Raw genomic sequence first — 16,725 nt, forward strand, 5'->3', positions numbered from 1 at the left:
TTTTCTAGGCCTTGTGATCTATGGCACAATAACAGTGAGACTAAAGATTGGAGGGGGAGGGTTGAAAATGAATGGGGGAGGGGGAGAAGAATAGACAAACAGATATTCACTAGTTGGAGAGGAACCAGGGACATGGTAATACTGAAAGAGCTAGAGTTGATAGCAGAGATCAAATTATATGAGTTTGCAATGTGATACATCAAAGAAAAAAAAAGGCTAGGTCAGTTTTGAACTGCAGATGAGGAGTAATCATGTCATGGAGGCAAAAAAAGGCAACAATCTCTCTCGATCTGAGAGCACCACACTAAGAATATTATGTTCAGTTCTGTGTACCTAGATTACTAGGAAGATATTGACAAATTGGAGTCTCACTTTTAGCCTCACTACAGAAGAGCAACCCAAATGATGAGGAGGCGATGGGGATTAATTTGTGAGGCATGTAACATTTACAGTATGGTTAAGAGATGACATGATCTTCTACAAGTATTTGACACACACCAAGGAAGGAAAGGAATTCTTTAGGGAAGGTAACTAGGAGTAACAGGATAACATTAAGGGGAAAAGCTAGTAAGTTATTCTGATATTCATTCTAACTGTGATACCTACATAGAAATAACCTCTTAAAGGAAGTGCTTGCAATGAGTCACCTGAGACTCTAAAACTGAAGTCACTTGGGAGAGGGGGGCAAGGAAAAAGAGACAAATACCAGAACCCCACACTTGCAGTTATATGGACCAAATTACTGAAAGCCTAGTCACACTAATATCTAATTATTTAAATCAGCCTTGCAAAATTGTCAGAGAAATCACCAGTTAAAGCACAAAAGCACCTCACCTGCTCTTCACCATAAAATGAATGACAAAGATTATTTTACTTAAAAAAAAGGGGGGGGGGAAGGAAAAAAGTTACACCGGACAAATAGCATTTTGCGCGTCCGATCTGGCATTGGAAAGATCCCAAGGCAGGCCATTTTGTTACAATTAAAGATTTCTGTACACCAGGTCTAACTGGATGTAAAGCCCCTCTAGTCAGCTTCTGGCGGTAGGTATTTGAACCACTGCCTTCCACTCTTTTTTCTTCACTAAAAGGAGAGTCATCCAGAAAACCTTCTCATTAATAAAACCTACCCAGAATCTCTCTGCCATGCCTGACCGCTACTCAGTCTCACCTACACATTGCCATTCAGGGGAACCATCCTTTCATATAGATCCCATCCAGGAACTCCGGCTCTTGTCTAGGCTAGGATAAGAAGCATAACCGGTTGCTGACATCCTAGGAGTCCAGTGCAGACAAGACCCTGTATACTTTAACATTTGTTATACTACTATAAAGTGCAAGTTAGGCTCCCTCCTAGGGTTTAACACACAGAGAACACATTAAAAACCGTGTGCTTTCTCTACATTAGATTACAGAACATGTTAGCAGTACACCTTTAAATCCCAGTCTAGACAAAACCTAAATCTGCCCTCCTGCTAGACAGCCCAAACCCGGAAACCACAACATTTTATCCCCCCTCCTTAAATGTCTGTAAAGCCATCCTCACCCAGTCCCACCCAGACACTCCAGATAAAGTAATTTCAAAATGATAAGATTGGGTCTATGAGTCAACCACTCTCATTCTCAAGTAATTAAAAGCAGAACATTGATTTTGTAACCAGCCTCCCCCAACTCCTTATGCCTTGCTTTTATTTACTGTCATTATTTCATCTTCTCCAAATACATACAGAGAAATAAGATCAAGATAGTTAATTAAACCCAGCCCTACTCAGACAAATATACAGTACCTACCCAGAACCCTGCTAACCCACCTGATGGTATTTTCTTGGTGCACACTAAAACCTCTGATGTGCTGTGCAAATTAACGAACTATGGAGTGGTTTCTAACAAACAGGTCTAAAAGACTAAAGTAAGTCTGAAAAGATCCTGATGGGGGGGGGACAACTGAACTTTGTACAATTCTTACAAATATCAGCTATGAACAATGTCAGAAATTTCACAATCCCAGCTTCAAAAATGACTAGCTTGCAACAATCTTAAAAAGTAAAACAGTCAAAGCGACACAAAGTTAGCAGCAACACCACAATGAAGTTACACTTCATCCTTCTTATTAAATGTTTGTTGAGCTGTTCTGGGGATGGAAGGGATGTGGGCTGGGCTGATTTAAGGGAATTATCACGCAGCCCTGAAACCGAGGTGGAGGGGAGGGTGCTTGGCTGCTCTCTTGCGGCCACTGCCAGCGTCATCATCAAAATCCCACGTTAATTCAGCGATGCACCCCTCCCCCCTCGAGCAAAAGAGAAGGGGAAAAAAAAAAAAAAAAAAAAAAAAGAGACAAACAGTGAAAATGGAGCCAGGCGCCGCGAGCAGCAGGTCTGGGAACAGCCCCACGTGCAAGGCGCAGACCGAGCGAACGCACGAACAGCAGGTGGGCGCCCAGCTAACAACGCCGGCGGCAGGGGCCCAGCCAGGAGACACCCCGCGGGCAGGCAGCGAGCCCGAGCCCTCTCGGCGCCAGGGCACAGCGTCCTGCCCGGCACGGGAGACAGGCGCGCAGGCAGCTGCAGCACCGAGCCCCGCTCCCCCGGGGGTCACCGGCCCCCACCTCGCGCCGGACAAGGCCGGGCAGAAAGTTCGTGCAAAGTTCGGCGGCGACGGCGCCGCCGGGCGAGCACGGGCCCATGCGCAGTAGTGACACGTAGGTCTTTCCCCCCCAGCGGCGGCACCCGGGGGCTGCGGGAGTGAAGCTCTCAGAGCGGCGCGGGGCTCCGGGCAGGGAGGGGGCGCGGGCAGGCAGCTCCCTCCTCTGCCGCTGCGTCTCAGCCTCCACGTCGGCAGCTTGGCTCCGCTGCCCGCGCCGTCCTCTCCAGCCAACTTGGTGCCACGGGCCCGACCCGGCCCCTCGGCTGCAGCGGGCGAGGGCCGAAGGGTGCCCCGAGCCCCGGCCCCCGCCTGGCATGCAACTTACTCCGGCCGGTGCCCTGCTAGCTCTCTCTGCTGGAGAAGCCCCGAAACGCTCCTGGGAAAGCTGCGAGGCACCTTCCCCGGTTGCTATATAGGGCGGGCGGCTGCCAATCCCAGCCACGCACGTCAGAGCCATGCCCCTTCCCTTCCAGGCCCGGCCTGGCCCCGCCACCGCAGCGCCGCCGGCAGGGCGCTGCCCCGGTCCGGTCCAGAGGGGCGGCCGGGCCTCAGGGGGAAGGAGGAGCTGGGCCCCGCTGCGAGACCTTGGCTCCCAGCGCCTCCCGCTCTCGACGGAGGCGGTAGGTCCTCAGCTGCCCCGAAGATCAGCATGATAACCTTCCTCTGTCTCCCTCCCGTCTGCAAAGTAGGAGGAGGTGAGCTCTGCGGGTGTGACCCCCAATTAGCTGGAAGCCAGGAGCGCCCCCCCCTCTCACAATTCCACTTCCCCACATTCTGACAGTCCAGTCAAGCGTCAGGGTTGATCTGTCCATTTGGAAAGTTCAGGTACATCAGCTACAGGGAAAAAGTCACTTTGATTTCTGGACCAATGTCCACGTTGGAAGTTACAGAGCTGTGCTGGTAAATTATACCACTATAGTTCTACTGCTTTCCCTGTGTAGGCAAGCCCTTAGTGTTAATTCACTAGTGTTTGTAGAGTGTTCTGAAAAGCAAAGACATAAGGTCTTAGTACTATTTTAACACCTATGTTTCCTATGGCTCACCTTTTACATACAGCACTTTACACAATGTCTTGTGCTGCTTTGAACTTTCTCACCCTAAATAGCTGGCCTCTACTCAGTCACACCTGTCTTGAAAGCATACTTTTGTAAAACTTCTCAACATTAATCTAAACAAGGATATAAAAATACATTTGCTTGGTACAGAGATTAGACCTTCATCTGGTTGATTTTAGAGTTTTTTCTATCTTGGGGTTTTGTCCTGCTGCCCACCATTGTAGTATCTGAAGGTTTTCCATGTACAATGGATTGGCAATAGCAAAGTCCCCGCTCTAAGACTAGGTGTGGTAGCTGAATGGTTGAGGTGCTCTACTACAGTCTTGGAAGTTGTGGATTTGAGTCTTGCCTCATCTTATACTGAAAGGTCACTTCCAGTTCATCTAGCTACAACATGGGTACCTGATCCTATTGGGTTAGGGCAGTCAAAGGCAGCCAGCTGTAATGCTAGCTTGTGCATGGGTGGCTATGAAACTAAGGTGCCTTAACTGGGAGAGAGAAGTGGGGGGGCGGGGTGGAGTATGAGATAGTATCTTTTAGTGGACCAACTTCTGTTGGTGAAAGAGACAAACTTTAAACCTACACCGAGCTCTTCTTCAGGTCTGCTTAAACCATGGCAACAGCTGAGCACAGAGGAACTTTGAAGTTCCTAGCAGACTTCATGGAGTTATTGGCTCTTCTCCTTTATCAGGTATAGAAAGTGCCTCTATAGGGTAGAGGGCTTTTTGGAGTGGGGATGGGGGTAATCTGAAACATTATGTCTGAAATGTATCGTCTGTTTAACTTAGGCTGTAAAATCCTCAGGGAAAGAACTCAGTTGTTCCCTACTTTTATAGAGTGAAATGTATACAGACAGTATTTAATTAAATAGATTGAAAAGACCCAGTAGGGAATCTAGTCCATCCCCTGGAAGCTAAAAGCAATAAACTTTAATATGCTTCAGCACCCAGTATACTGTATATCTACTGGTCCTCCTACGAGCACATTTTCACTTCTGCTGTTTTATGTGGCAGAGGCAAGGTCCATGCAGCTGGCTTGACACAGCACAAGTCCCAGGCAAAACAGAGAAACCCCTCTCGCCATTTCAGATTCCCTTATAGTTTAAGGTGCAACCAAAAATCAAACATATGTAAAGTCTCTGACCCTATTCCCTTCATGCAACTAAACAGCATCTAAACACTACACCAATATTAAACAAGGCATTTCTAGTGTCTCCCTGGCCTGATTGCCAGAAAGCTGGACCCACATACTCAACTTTTTAGGCTCCTAGCTTCCACTGATTTAAATGGGAGTTACAAGCCTAAATACCTTTGAGCATCAGAGCCTTATTTCCATCCATTTTCTCTGTGAAACAGTAAGTCCTTTTTAAGCCTCTGAGTGCACCTAGTTTCAGCTACAGCCAATTAGCTCTTGTGCAGGTAGGTAGCCTAGCGTTGCCCAGGTTACCCTCAGCGCAGGGAGGCACTGCCAGATGAAATCCCCATCTAGAAACCCCTACTGGGATTTATCTTCCTTTCCCCAAATCTCCATCTCATTGTCTAGCTCACTAGGGCATTCCTTAGGGACATACTGCATCATATCAGTGATAGGGGTCCACATACACCTATCACATTGTAGTTATCCACATGAAGTTCTAGTCTCCCAGACATTACACGTTTGTGGATCTCCTCAACCGTATCCTTCAGAGGGAATCCTCGGGTGGCTTGGCTTTTTAACCATATGGCTCTAACTACAGAACAGCAACACACAGCATGAGATGGAGTGTGCCACCAAGCTTTGTGACAGAGGAGGTTCTAGAAGGACCTATCACTGCCTCTACTTCTAGAGTGGAGATTTCTGTTGTGGGAAAAACCTTTCACAGGCTGTTCTCTCTCTCTCTCTCACACACACACACACACACTCTCTCTCTCTCTCTCTCTCTCTCCTCCCACAGGAGGAGGGTGGGGAGAGAGAGAGAGAGAAAGAGAAAAAGCTTCAGAGATGTTCTGAGGACTGTTGTGACCTATTTCCCTGTCTTCCCACTGCAACACCACCAGTGGGAGCAACCTGCCATGGTCACTTTCCTTCCCAGGGCCGGTGCAAGGATGTTTCGTGCCCTAGGTGAAACTTCCACCTTGCACTCCACCCTCCGCCCTGAGACACCTCCTCCCCGCCTCAGCTCACCCCTGCTACAAGGACGAGCACCCTGAGCACGCTGTGGCCGCTTCTCTTCTCCCGCCTCCCAGACTTGCGGCGCCAGTCAGCTTAGGTGCCGCAAGCCTGGGAGGGGGGAGAAGTGAAGCAGCTCACCCCTGCCCCGCCTCCTCCCCAAGCACACCGTGGCTGCTTCACTTCTCCCACCTCCCAGGCTTGTGGCGCTTAAGCTGACTGGCGCCGCAAATCTGGGAGGTGGGAGAAGTGAAGCAGCCACGGCGTGCTCGAGGAGGAGGCAGGGCAGGGGTGAGCTGGGGCGGGGAGTTTCCCTGTGTACCGCCCCCCCGCTTGCTGCAGAAGGCCCTCCCCGTGCTCCCCTGCCCCAGCTCCCTTCGCCTAAATGCTGGCAGTGACTGGGGCAGCCGAAGATCCGGCCACTGCAGGCGCTGCCAAAGAAAATGGTGCCCCCCAAATCCCAGCGCCCTAGGCGACTGCCTAGGTCGCCTAAATGGTTGAACCGGCCCTGTCCCTTCCCTCCACAGAGTTCTTGAAGGGTTGTTTAAAGCCTGCTCTTCTTAACATTCTCTGTCAGGGTGACCACATACTGAAAACAAGCCATCTGTCATGGAGGCATGTATACGGTGGGTTTGGTAGGGCCCAGCCAGGAGAGCTGAGGCATCAGGGGAGAAGAGGGTGCCCGCTTATTATGACATGCAATGCCCCATCTCTCCCTTCCCTGATACCGTGTGGATTTGGCTGCATAAAGAGAGGGAGACTGGCTTGAGGACTAGTGAGAAGAAGAGCCAACAACTAGGCATCATGGGAAAGATGTTAACTTGTGACAAGTGGAGCAGTCCTTGATGAGTACATATGCTCCAGCAACCTATTGTCAGTTTCCCCGGCTCAGCTGCAGACAGTGCCTGCATATGGCCAATCTGAAGGAATGCACAGAAACTGGCACAAAACGATGCAAAACCCTCAGGGACACTGGGTCAGGCCCTAAAAACAGGACATGTCATGACATTCTAAGAATGGAAAAATGGGGAGAAAGAAGCCTCTCCGAGTCCTGCTCTCCTTAGGAACAGAGATTTCTAGGAAGGGAAAAACTTGGCCACTCAACTTCTGGTGCAAAGATGCTGGTCTTTCAAGCCACATTCACCCTCAGACAACCTGGGATCTTTCCAAGGTCTTTTCAAGCGTTTTCTGGTGTTGCAAGGGATGCATACTTTGTTCTGCAGCCAAGGACTGCAGGTCTTGTTTTGAATTCAACCCAAATGTGCTAAAAAAAGTGGTGAATATAAATGTATGATTCATTATATTTTAAAATTTCTAAAATGTAACTAATAAGCACCCATCTTGTGCTCTGGGTGCTTATCCCACACACTGAAATCACAAAATAATGCAAGAGAACTGTCCATAAATATATCTACCTCAGTTGCATTAGAGAACAGAAAAAAAGATGGGCTTTCCAGCATGCTCAAAAGATTAACAAATCTAGGCTCTACAGCACAGATTCTCAGAAGTATTTCGGCTTCTAACATCCTAACATTCACTGAAATCAGTGGAAGTTAGAAGTCTAAATACCTTTGAGAATCTGGACCCAGCAGACTAAGGAGGGAAGTGAGTTCCAAAACAGAGGACTAGTCATAAAGAACACCTTGCAAGTTCCCTCTCGTTTATATTGAGGGAGTTCCAGCTTTACCAGCTCTGCTGATCTCAATTTTGGCAGTACTAAGGCTGATTTGAAAGTACTTGTTTATTTCTTTTAGGCAGGCTACTGTTTTAAAAGAAGGTGGAAGGAGAACTCAGAATGAAGGCCTTACACATGTCAGAGAAGACTGAAACTCTCCCACAAGCAAAGCAAGTTACTCCATGGAGCCAATAATTTGTTTTCATGGTATACACTCAGATACATTGTTTATCACTGGAAGAAAACTTTTGATAAGGTTGTGATAATATAGATCACCATGTGAGGGGTGAGGGGAAAGAGAGAGAAAAAAGTAGTTTGCTGTAAAAAGTGACTCAATGTTTTATGCAACTCTCTATGCACTTCCTATATCAATGACTTCCCAACAAAATTTGCATCATTTACAACTGGATAGGAAAAAAGTTCTCATCAGAGATCTGGAAGTGAAGCTGTGTTCCTTCTGATTCATTCATCATCACCAGTAATAAAGATTCCATTGGCCAAATTCTGCCATAGGTTACACCTACACAACCCCACTGTCTTCAGTTGTCCACTGTCTACACTTGAGTGTAGGGCAGAGGTTGGCAACCTATGGCACGCGTGCCAAAGACGACACGCGAGCCAAATTTTAATGGCACGCGGCTGCCTGCTGGGACTCCGCGTGCCATTAAAAATCCTGCCCGGCACAGCAAGCTGCGGTCCCGGGCTGGAGCACCGGGCCGACTGCAGCAAGCCGCAGACCCCTCCCCCACCTTCTCCCCTCCCCTGGAGCCCCGCCGACGCGCGCACAGAGCTCTGGGGGTCGGGGCTGTGTGCTCCCGCGGGACAGTGTTTGGCTCTGTAGGGAGGGAAAGATGCTTCCCGCTCACCCAGAACCCTGCCGCCACACGTGCAGCGCTCTGGGGGCCGGGACTGCGTGCTCCCTCGGGGAGGGAAAGATGCTTCCCGCTCACCCGGAGCCCTGCAGCCGCGTGTCCAGCACTCTGAGGGCTGGGGCTGTGCACTCCCATGGGGTAGTGTATCTGGCTCTGCTTGGAGCCTCAAGGTAAGGGGTCCGGGGCTGGGGTGTGTGTGGATAAGGTGGGGGGGGCAGTCAGGGGACAGGGTGGGTTGGATAGGGGGTGGGATCCTAGGGGGGTGGCTAGGGGAAGGGGTCTTTGGAGGGGGCAGTCAGGGAGCGGGGGCGTGGATAGGGGTCAGGGCAGTCAGGGAGCAGGGAAAAAGGAGGGTCCTGGGGGGGGCAGTTAGGATGGGGGGTCTCTGGATGGGGTGGTCAGGGGGCAAGGACCTGGGGGGGTTGGATGAGTCAGAAGTTCGGGGGGGGCTTCAGGAGGTGGGGGTGTGGAGAGAGGTTGCGGCAGGCAGGGAGCAGCAGGAGGGTTGTAGGGGCGGGGAGTGGTTGGATGGAGCATAGGAGTCCTGGGAGTCTGTCTGGGGGTGGGGGTGTGGATAAGGGTTGGGGCAGTCAGGGGACAGGTAGGGGGTGGGGTCCTAGGGGGGCAGTCAGGGGACAAGGAGCAGGGAGGCTTAGATAATGGATGGGGCCTGGGATGGGGCCCAGGAGGGGGTAGTCAGGGGACAAGGAGCGAGGGGGTTGGGGGTTCTGAGGGAGGCAGTCACCCAGCCCTCTGCCCTGACCCCACACACACACATACACCCAGCCCTCTGCCCTGAGCACCGCACCCCCACACACACCCCAGGCCCCTGCCCTGGGCCCTGTATCTCCCTCATACACACCCAATCTCTGCTTGACTTCTTCACCACCACCCCCACAACCCCAGCCCTGACTCTGGCACCCCCACACATACCCAGCCCCCCCCCCCGCCCTGACACCTGCACCCCCTCACATGCCCCCAACCCTCTGCCCTGACACTTGCACCCTCCCACATCCCCAGCCCCCCCACACCCAATGCATCCCCCACATCCCTACCCTTACCCTGAGCACCAAACTGGAGCTCCTGCACACACACGCCCCTCACATTCCCACCTGCACCCTTCGCATCATATGGGAGTTGCCCAGGTAAGTGCCCCACACCCAAACCTCCTGCCCCAACCCTGATCTCCCTCCCTCATTCTAGCTCCTGGCCAGACCCTTTACCCCCAACCCTGTGCTCAGTGCACTCCCACCCTCAGCTCAGTACAGAGAGAGGAAGAGAATGGACCAGAATGAGGGAGAAGGTAGGTACCCATTGTATGTGGGCAGGGCTGGGACCCCAGACTGGCAGCAAGCTGAGTGGATCCGGCAATCAGGATCCCGGCTGGCAGAAGCCAGCAGATGGAACTCCTGAGCGGCAGTGAGCTGAGCCGCTCAGCCCACTGCTGGTCTGGGGTCCCAGCAACCAGCCCCGCACAGCCTGCTGCCAGTCTGGGGTTCTGGCTGCTGGACCCTTGCCAGCTGGGGTCCCGGCTGCAGGCCCTGCTCAGCCCACAGCCGGCCTAGGTGAAGAGAACCCCAGAGCAGCAGTGGGCTGAGCGAGCCAGCGGCATAAGATCAACATTTTAATTTAATTTTAAATTAAGTTTCTTAAACATTTTGAAAACCTTGTTTATTTTACAATACAACACTAGTTTAGTTATATAATATATAGACTTATAGAGGGAGACCTTCTAAAAAATATTAAAATGTATTACTGGCACGTGAAACCTTAAATTAGAGTGAATAAATGAAAACTCGGCACAGCACTTGTGAAAGGTTGCCGAACCTTGATGTAGGGGCAGGTTTGTATCCCTAAATGGTGCTCCTGTTGAATGGAAAAGCACCCATACCTGAGCCTAATATGAATGAATAGCCTGATCCTAACCAAGTAGTTTTATAAAGAAGTTCCCCTTACCATAGTAGGAAAGCTGACCAAAGAGTCTGAGATCAGGGTGAATTTGTGAGACTGTTTAACCTGACTGGGCTTCTCTGTCTATCAGCCTATAAGCAATGCAGTGTCCTTATAGTATCACTAAATGCTCCACAAAAAAGGCCAAGCAAAATAGGTTTGAAAAATGAAAGTAACTTATTGGTTTGGAAAGCGTTCTAAAGTGAGCAGGATAGATAAGAGCAACCCCCCATCTGAAGAAAGCGGAACTGCAGCAAGTTGGGGAGTAGGTGGTCATGATTTACCTATGGTAAAGTGAGAGGAAGCATTGTGTAGTGATGTGACTAAGTGGGGGATTTACTTAGTGTTTTGCATTAATATGGTGTGTGCCTCTTTGTGCGTGTTTAAAAAGAGGGCGTGCTGTTGCGTGTTGTTGCAGAGGGCCAAGACTGACTACGCATAGCAGCCTGGACCCCGCACAACAGCCAGAACCCTGTAGAATTTAGCAACCAGTTACCTGGAGTCCTACTTCATCTTGGGAGCAAGCCAGTTCTTGCCAGTGGGAGGACAAAGGGCTGAGAAGAGAGGGCCCCCATGATCTGACTAGCCGATTCTGGCCAGTGGGAGCAAAGGACGGAAGAGAGGGCCCAGGTGATCTATTTGCTCAGGACTGAAGACAAAGGATGGAGGAGGGGCTGTTGGGAAGGTGATATATATAGGATGGTTGGCTGGAAGGACGTGGCTTCTGGACTGGGGACAGAGGGCAGCCTGGGCCAACTGGACGCTGGACAGACCCAGATGGACAGGCTTGAGGGCCCTGAGAACTTTTTGTGCTGTGTCCAGACATACAGTAAACCCTTCTGTTTTATGTTGGCTGAGAGTCATTGCAATCTAGAGATCAGGGTTGCATTGCTCCCTCTAAGTGTGGAGGTCCTGGGGGTCCAAAGCGAATAGACTTCCTGAGGGGACTCATGGAGACAGACAGGTGTGCTGAAAGCTCAGAGAGGTGGGGTTCCAGGAGGCGGTGAAGCTCAGGGCTTAACCCCCAAGAGAGAAAGTGACTCCCAACAAGTGCTATCACACACTGAAGGAGGTTCCTCCCGGGAACGTACAGAGCTGAGAGTGCACAGGTCCCATGAGACCATGACAAGTGGTTAATGCAAAAGGCAGAGTCAGGAGACGTGATGTTGATTTCCAACTCTGCCATGACTTTCTGTGTTGGCTTGGGAAAGGCTCAACTTCTGTGTCTCAGTTTCACCAGCTATAAAAAGGAGAAGATAATCCTTATCTACCTCACAGATTGTGATTTAATTACAGGTTGTACAGCACTCTGTTCTTTGGATGGAAGATATCATAGAAGAACAAAGTTATTATATGTCGCTAGAGAGAGAAAGAGGAAAGTCAGCGGAGAGCCCATTCTAAATGGATTTACAAAGCAAGAGAAAGCAGCAGATGCTGTGTGTGAGATAGTCCTGCCATTTAACGCAAGAGAGCAATCTGGCTGCTGTTTTATATTAATTTGGATTTTAGACACTAAGGATTTGGGAACACCAAAGCAGAAACTACTATAGTTAAAATGGGGTGTAATTAAATATAAGTAAGGATTTCAGCACAGTATGACTTTCTAGTAGCATTTTCTAGAGATGTTAATAGGCAGACTTATGAATCAGGGAGATATGGAAAAAGATTGCCATGCCTAAGGAAAACTCCAGGATTCTGGTCTGTATTAAGGGGAAATGCTTGTCAAACAGAAGGGACAAAGAAAGGAAGCATTCGTTTGTGGAAAGTTATATTGCTTCACTATAAGTTAAGAGCTGATTGAGTCAAGAATGGGAGAAGAAGCTTTCAGAAAATGAGTCACATGAAAAATAGATTTAAGTTTTATCTGGGTAGAAGTAATGGCATAGGGTAGCAGGAGGGGGGGGGGAAGTCACAGGAATTCAAGAAAATTGAAGTTTATGCTATTCAAATCTTCCCACAATTTTTGCTGTTTTCTGCAGATTACATTTTCCCCTTTAATAAATACTGTTTTAGCTGTTCATCTTGCAAAGAGACCCTTCGTAACGGAGCTGCAGTATTGTTCTTCTTTCTGTTAAGCCAACACTGCAGAAAAACTGTCTCCAGCCAATAATTAGTAGAAAGGTGTGTTTCAAAGCGAAGTTAGTAGCTTGCATTTTTAAGCAACAGTTCCCCAAGAAATAAGTATTGGGCTGATGTCACAGACCAAAACATGGTCTTTCTGCTCAACATCCACCACTCATTTCCACTTTCTCAGTTTCTGGGATTGTTTATTCATTAAGAATATAAGAGCAGCCATATTGGGTCTGACCAAAAGTCCATCTAGCCTAGTATCCTGTCTCCCGACAGTGGGCGATGCCAGGTGCCACAGAGGAAATGAACAGAAATCCCATCCTGCATTGGCTGGTAAACTGATGTTCTTGTCCATTCATCCTTGCAGTGTTTCTTGTTTCCCTAATTCCCTTCTAGCAATTTTAATTTAGAATGAACATGTGGTACTTTTTTATATGCTGTTGTCAGAAGGTGCAGTAAATATCACATAGCATGAGTCTACTAGGGTCTCACAGCCTGTACCTTTTCTTCTGGAGGCTAAGTGTGATCTCTCTGCTATCTTCTGGCACAGATCTGGGGAGTGAAAAACAGGGTCCATATCTTAGCATGGGGTCTCCCAATGTGCTGCCTGATACACATGCTGTACAAGCACCCCTTGCTGATGCTTTACAAAGCAGATTTATCTAAGAGGACCAGTTTACAGCATTTTTAAAAGACCATAACCCTCACTGACTTGATTTAGGTAAGTAAGTATGAGCAACCACTGCAACAAACTGTGAAAGAGCAAAGAAAAATGCCAAGAGATTACAGAAAGACACCACAGATGGACAAGGAGAAGGGAGGAAGGACAAAGAGTTAACTCCATAGTGGAAGGAACAATAGAAAGCTTCCACTACAAAGGAGTGATTAGAGAGGTATTGAGGATTAAAATATGGAAATTGTGAAGAGGAACAGATTTTTATCTAGTTTAGAGATTATGCAGGGTACTATAGAAAAATTTAATGTGGTTCCTTTTAGCTCCTTAAAACAGTAATAATATTGAGGACTGTCAAGTGATTAAAAATTAATTGTAATTGCACAATTAAATTAATCGCGATTAATCATGCTGTTAACAATAGAATACCATTTATTTAAAATATTTTTGGATGTTTACTACTTTTCAAATATATTAATTTCAATTACAACACAGAATACAAAGTGTACAGTGCTCACTTTATAGTTACTTTTTTACAAATACTTGCACTGTAAAAAACAAAAAAAATTATTTTTCAATTCACTTCATACAAGTACTATAATGCAATCTTATTATGAAAGTTGAACTTACAAATGTAGAATTATATACAAAAAACTTACATTAAAAAATAAAACAATGTAAAATTTTAGAGCTTACAAGTCCACTCAGTCCAACTTCTTGGTCAGCCAATTACTCAGACAAACAAGGCTGGTTACAATTTGCAGCAGATAATACTGCCTGCTTCTTGTTTACGTCACCTGAAAGTGAGAAAAGGCATTCACGTGGCATTGTTGTAGCTGGCGTTGCAAGATATTTATGTGCCAGATGCGCTACAGATTCATATGTCCCTTCATGTTCAACCACCATTCCAGAGGACATGCTTACGATGGGTTCTGCTTGATAATGAGCCAAAGCAGTGCAGACTGACATGTTCATTTCCATCATTTGAGTTAGGTGCCACCAGCAGAAGGCTGATTTTCTTCTTTTGTGTTTCAGATTCTGTAGTTTCTGCATCAGAGTGATGCTCTTTTAAGAGTGGTAGCCATATTAATCTGTATCAGCAAAAACAACGAGGAGTCCTTGTCAAGAACTCCTCATTGTTTTTGCTCTTTTAAGACTTCTAAAAGCATGCTCCACACCTTGTCCCACTCAGATTTTGGACAATCACTTCAGATTCTTAAATCTTGGTTCAAGTGCTGTAGCTATTTTTAGAAATCTCACATCAGTACCTTCTTTGTATTTTGTCAAATCTGCTGTGCAAGTGTTCTTAAAACGAACATGTGCTGGGTCATCATCTTAGACTGCTATAACATGAAATATATGCAGAATGTGGGTAAAACAGAGCAGGAGATGCACAATTCTCCCCTCATAGAGTACAGTCACAAATTTAATTGATGCATACTTTCTTTTAACAAGCATAATCAGCATGGAAGCCTCTCCTCTGGAATGGTGGCCGAAGCATGGAAAGGACCTACGTTTAGCATATCTGGCACATAAATACCTTGCCAACGCTGGCTACAAAAGTGCCATGTGAACACATGTTCTCACTTTCAGGTGACATTGTAAATAAGGAGCAGGCAGCAGTATCTCCGGTCAATGAAAACAAACTTGTTTGTCTTAGCAATTGGCAGAATAAGACATAGGACTGAGTGGACTTGTAGCCTCTGAAGTTTTACACTGTTTTGGTTTTGAGTGCAGTTATGTAACCAATAAATAAATAAATCTGCATTTGTAAGTTACATTTTCACGATAAAGAGATTGTGCTTCAGTACTTGTATAAGGTGAATCGAAAAATACTATTTCTTTTGTTTCAGTTTTACAGTGCATATATTTTTAATAAAAAATAATATAAAGTGAGCACTGTGCACTTTGTATTTTGTGTTGTAAGTGAAATCAACATTGAAAATGTAGAAAAACATCCAAAAATATTTAATAAATTTCAATTGCTATTCTATTGTTATAAGTGCAATTAATCACGATTGATTTTTTATCACGATTAACTTTTTTGAGTTAATTGCGTGAGTTAACTGTGATTAATTGACAGTCCTAATAATATTATATCCAGTGTTGCAACAAAATCTGAAGAGGTGGCAAGTCTCAAAAATATCTGATGTTTTCTTAAAGCCCCAGCTCCTGGAGTCATGTGATTACATGAGACTCTCAGCTGCTTTTGTTGTTAAGTTTCTGGCTGTCTTGGTTATAGATAAAAGCTTGAAAGTGTGACTGTAAAAGCTCAAAAATCAGAAGGCAAATATAAGCACAGTGTTGTCCTGCTCCATAAATAGGGCTCCTTGGTGCGATAGTAATACAAATAATAATAAACAACAAAATAAGTCCCAATTTTTTAAAATCATTTTTATGCCAATCTCATTATTTTGGAGGGGTTCATGAATTTGACCACTTGGGATTGGCAATATTGGGTCTGAAAAGACTATAACAAGTGTCTAGTTACAATGCCAATTTTTTTAAGCAATGACGGGACTGCAGCTATTTAAGCATAGCCTTCCCTTCATCCTAACCATAGCTATTGATGGTGCATGTGTAATCCACACACCTCCTGGATGTGGTGTGCTGTTCTGTCCCATCTAGTGGCACCGAGAGAGACTGAGAAAGAAATGAGTTTGCTTTACAACCTTAGCTAACAACCGGTTGGTTTTTAGCTCATGCAGTAGAGGCTTATGAAATAAGTTCCCAGAGGTCCCAGGTTCAATCCCACCCACCGATGACTGGGGTCTGTCAACATTATACATGCCCAAGGGGCTCTCTATGTCCACATACAAGCACTAATTCCTAATCTCTACTAATCCAAAAAAGAGTTTCTCCGTATGTTAGATGCAGTTATAGTACGGCAATCTAAATTGGCAGTAAAGAAACCAGACTGACTCTTTCTCACAAAGCTGCAAGGCCCCTCTAAGCTAGCTGTGGTGGAAGGGAGACAGCTTTGAGTACAGCTAGTCACACTATTTGTTACCAATAATATTTGTTATGGATTGAGGTTAGTGAATCATCCCTGATCCCATCCTGATCTTCTTCAAATGTATGTATTCATGAAAGAATTTGGAATTTATGAATAATTTTTCAGCCTGTGTTACTAACTCTTCACGTTGACTAGTCATTATTTGTGGTCACACACACAGCACTCTGTATTGTTTCTGCTCCCTGGTGGATAACTGAAATGTTTACTGCACTATCCATTGTGGGTTTTTAGACGCAGTAGAGTTCAAATTTGTGAAACTTTCAGGATTCACAAACTTTTTTTTTAATTAAATACTCGGTAGCTATCCGCGTCCTTGTGACACAGCCCAATCAATGACAGCTCACTGCACTCAACACTTTAATAATATGAAAATATTTATCAATCAGGGTGGTTTTTTTTTTTCTTTTACTCGTTGGCCAACTCTACTTTTAAGCAACGCACCAGTCCCTCCTCAGACTCAGAGATCCCCTCAAACACATGCCTCTCATTCTACATAGTAACTGGTGAACTCTTAGTTGTGAACCTATAAGCATATGTAACAATAGGCCTACTGTAATTTATACTTTAAATTTAAACATGGTATTTTCACTCTGCCTGGCCAGTGATATCCCCTTTCTCTGTGGCTT

At 46.6% G+C, this 16,725-nt stretch overlaps 1 protein-coding gene across 5 annotated transcripts in view; it reads right to left on the bottom strand.

Moving 5' to 3' along the window:
• The window catches only part of HDLBP (high density lipoprotein binding protein), a 112,913-nt gene that overhangs the window by 60,202 nt on the left and 35,986 nt on the right, over positions 1-16,725 (bottom strand). The window contains exon 2 of one of the 5 annotated variants that reach the window (XM_050965358.1): positions 12,912-12,962. The exons of 3 other annotated variants lie outside the window; for them this stretch is intronic. The gene's annotated coding sequence lies outside the window, so the exon portion shown is untranslated. Of the gene's footprint in view, positions 1-2,965; positions 3,045-12,911; positions 12,963-16,725 lie in introns of those variants that run through there. One more of the 5 variants, XM_050965357.1, reaches the window with a different exon arrangement.

The sequence above is a fragment of the Gopherus flavomarginatus genome, chromosome 8, assembly GCF_025201925.1.
Source record: "Gopherus flavomarginatus isolate rGopFla2 chromosome 8, rGopFla2.mat.asm, whole genome shotgun sequence".
Lineage (NCBI taxonomy): Eukaryota > Metazoa > Chordata > Testudines > Testudinidae > Gopherus > Gopherus flavomarginatus.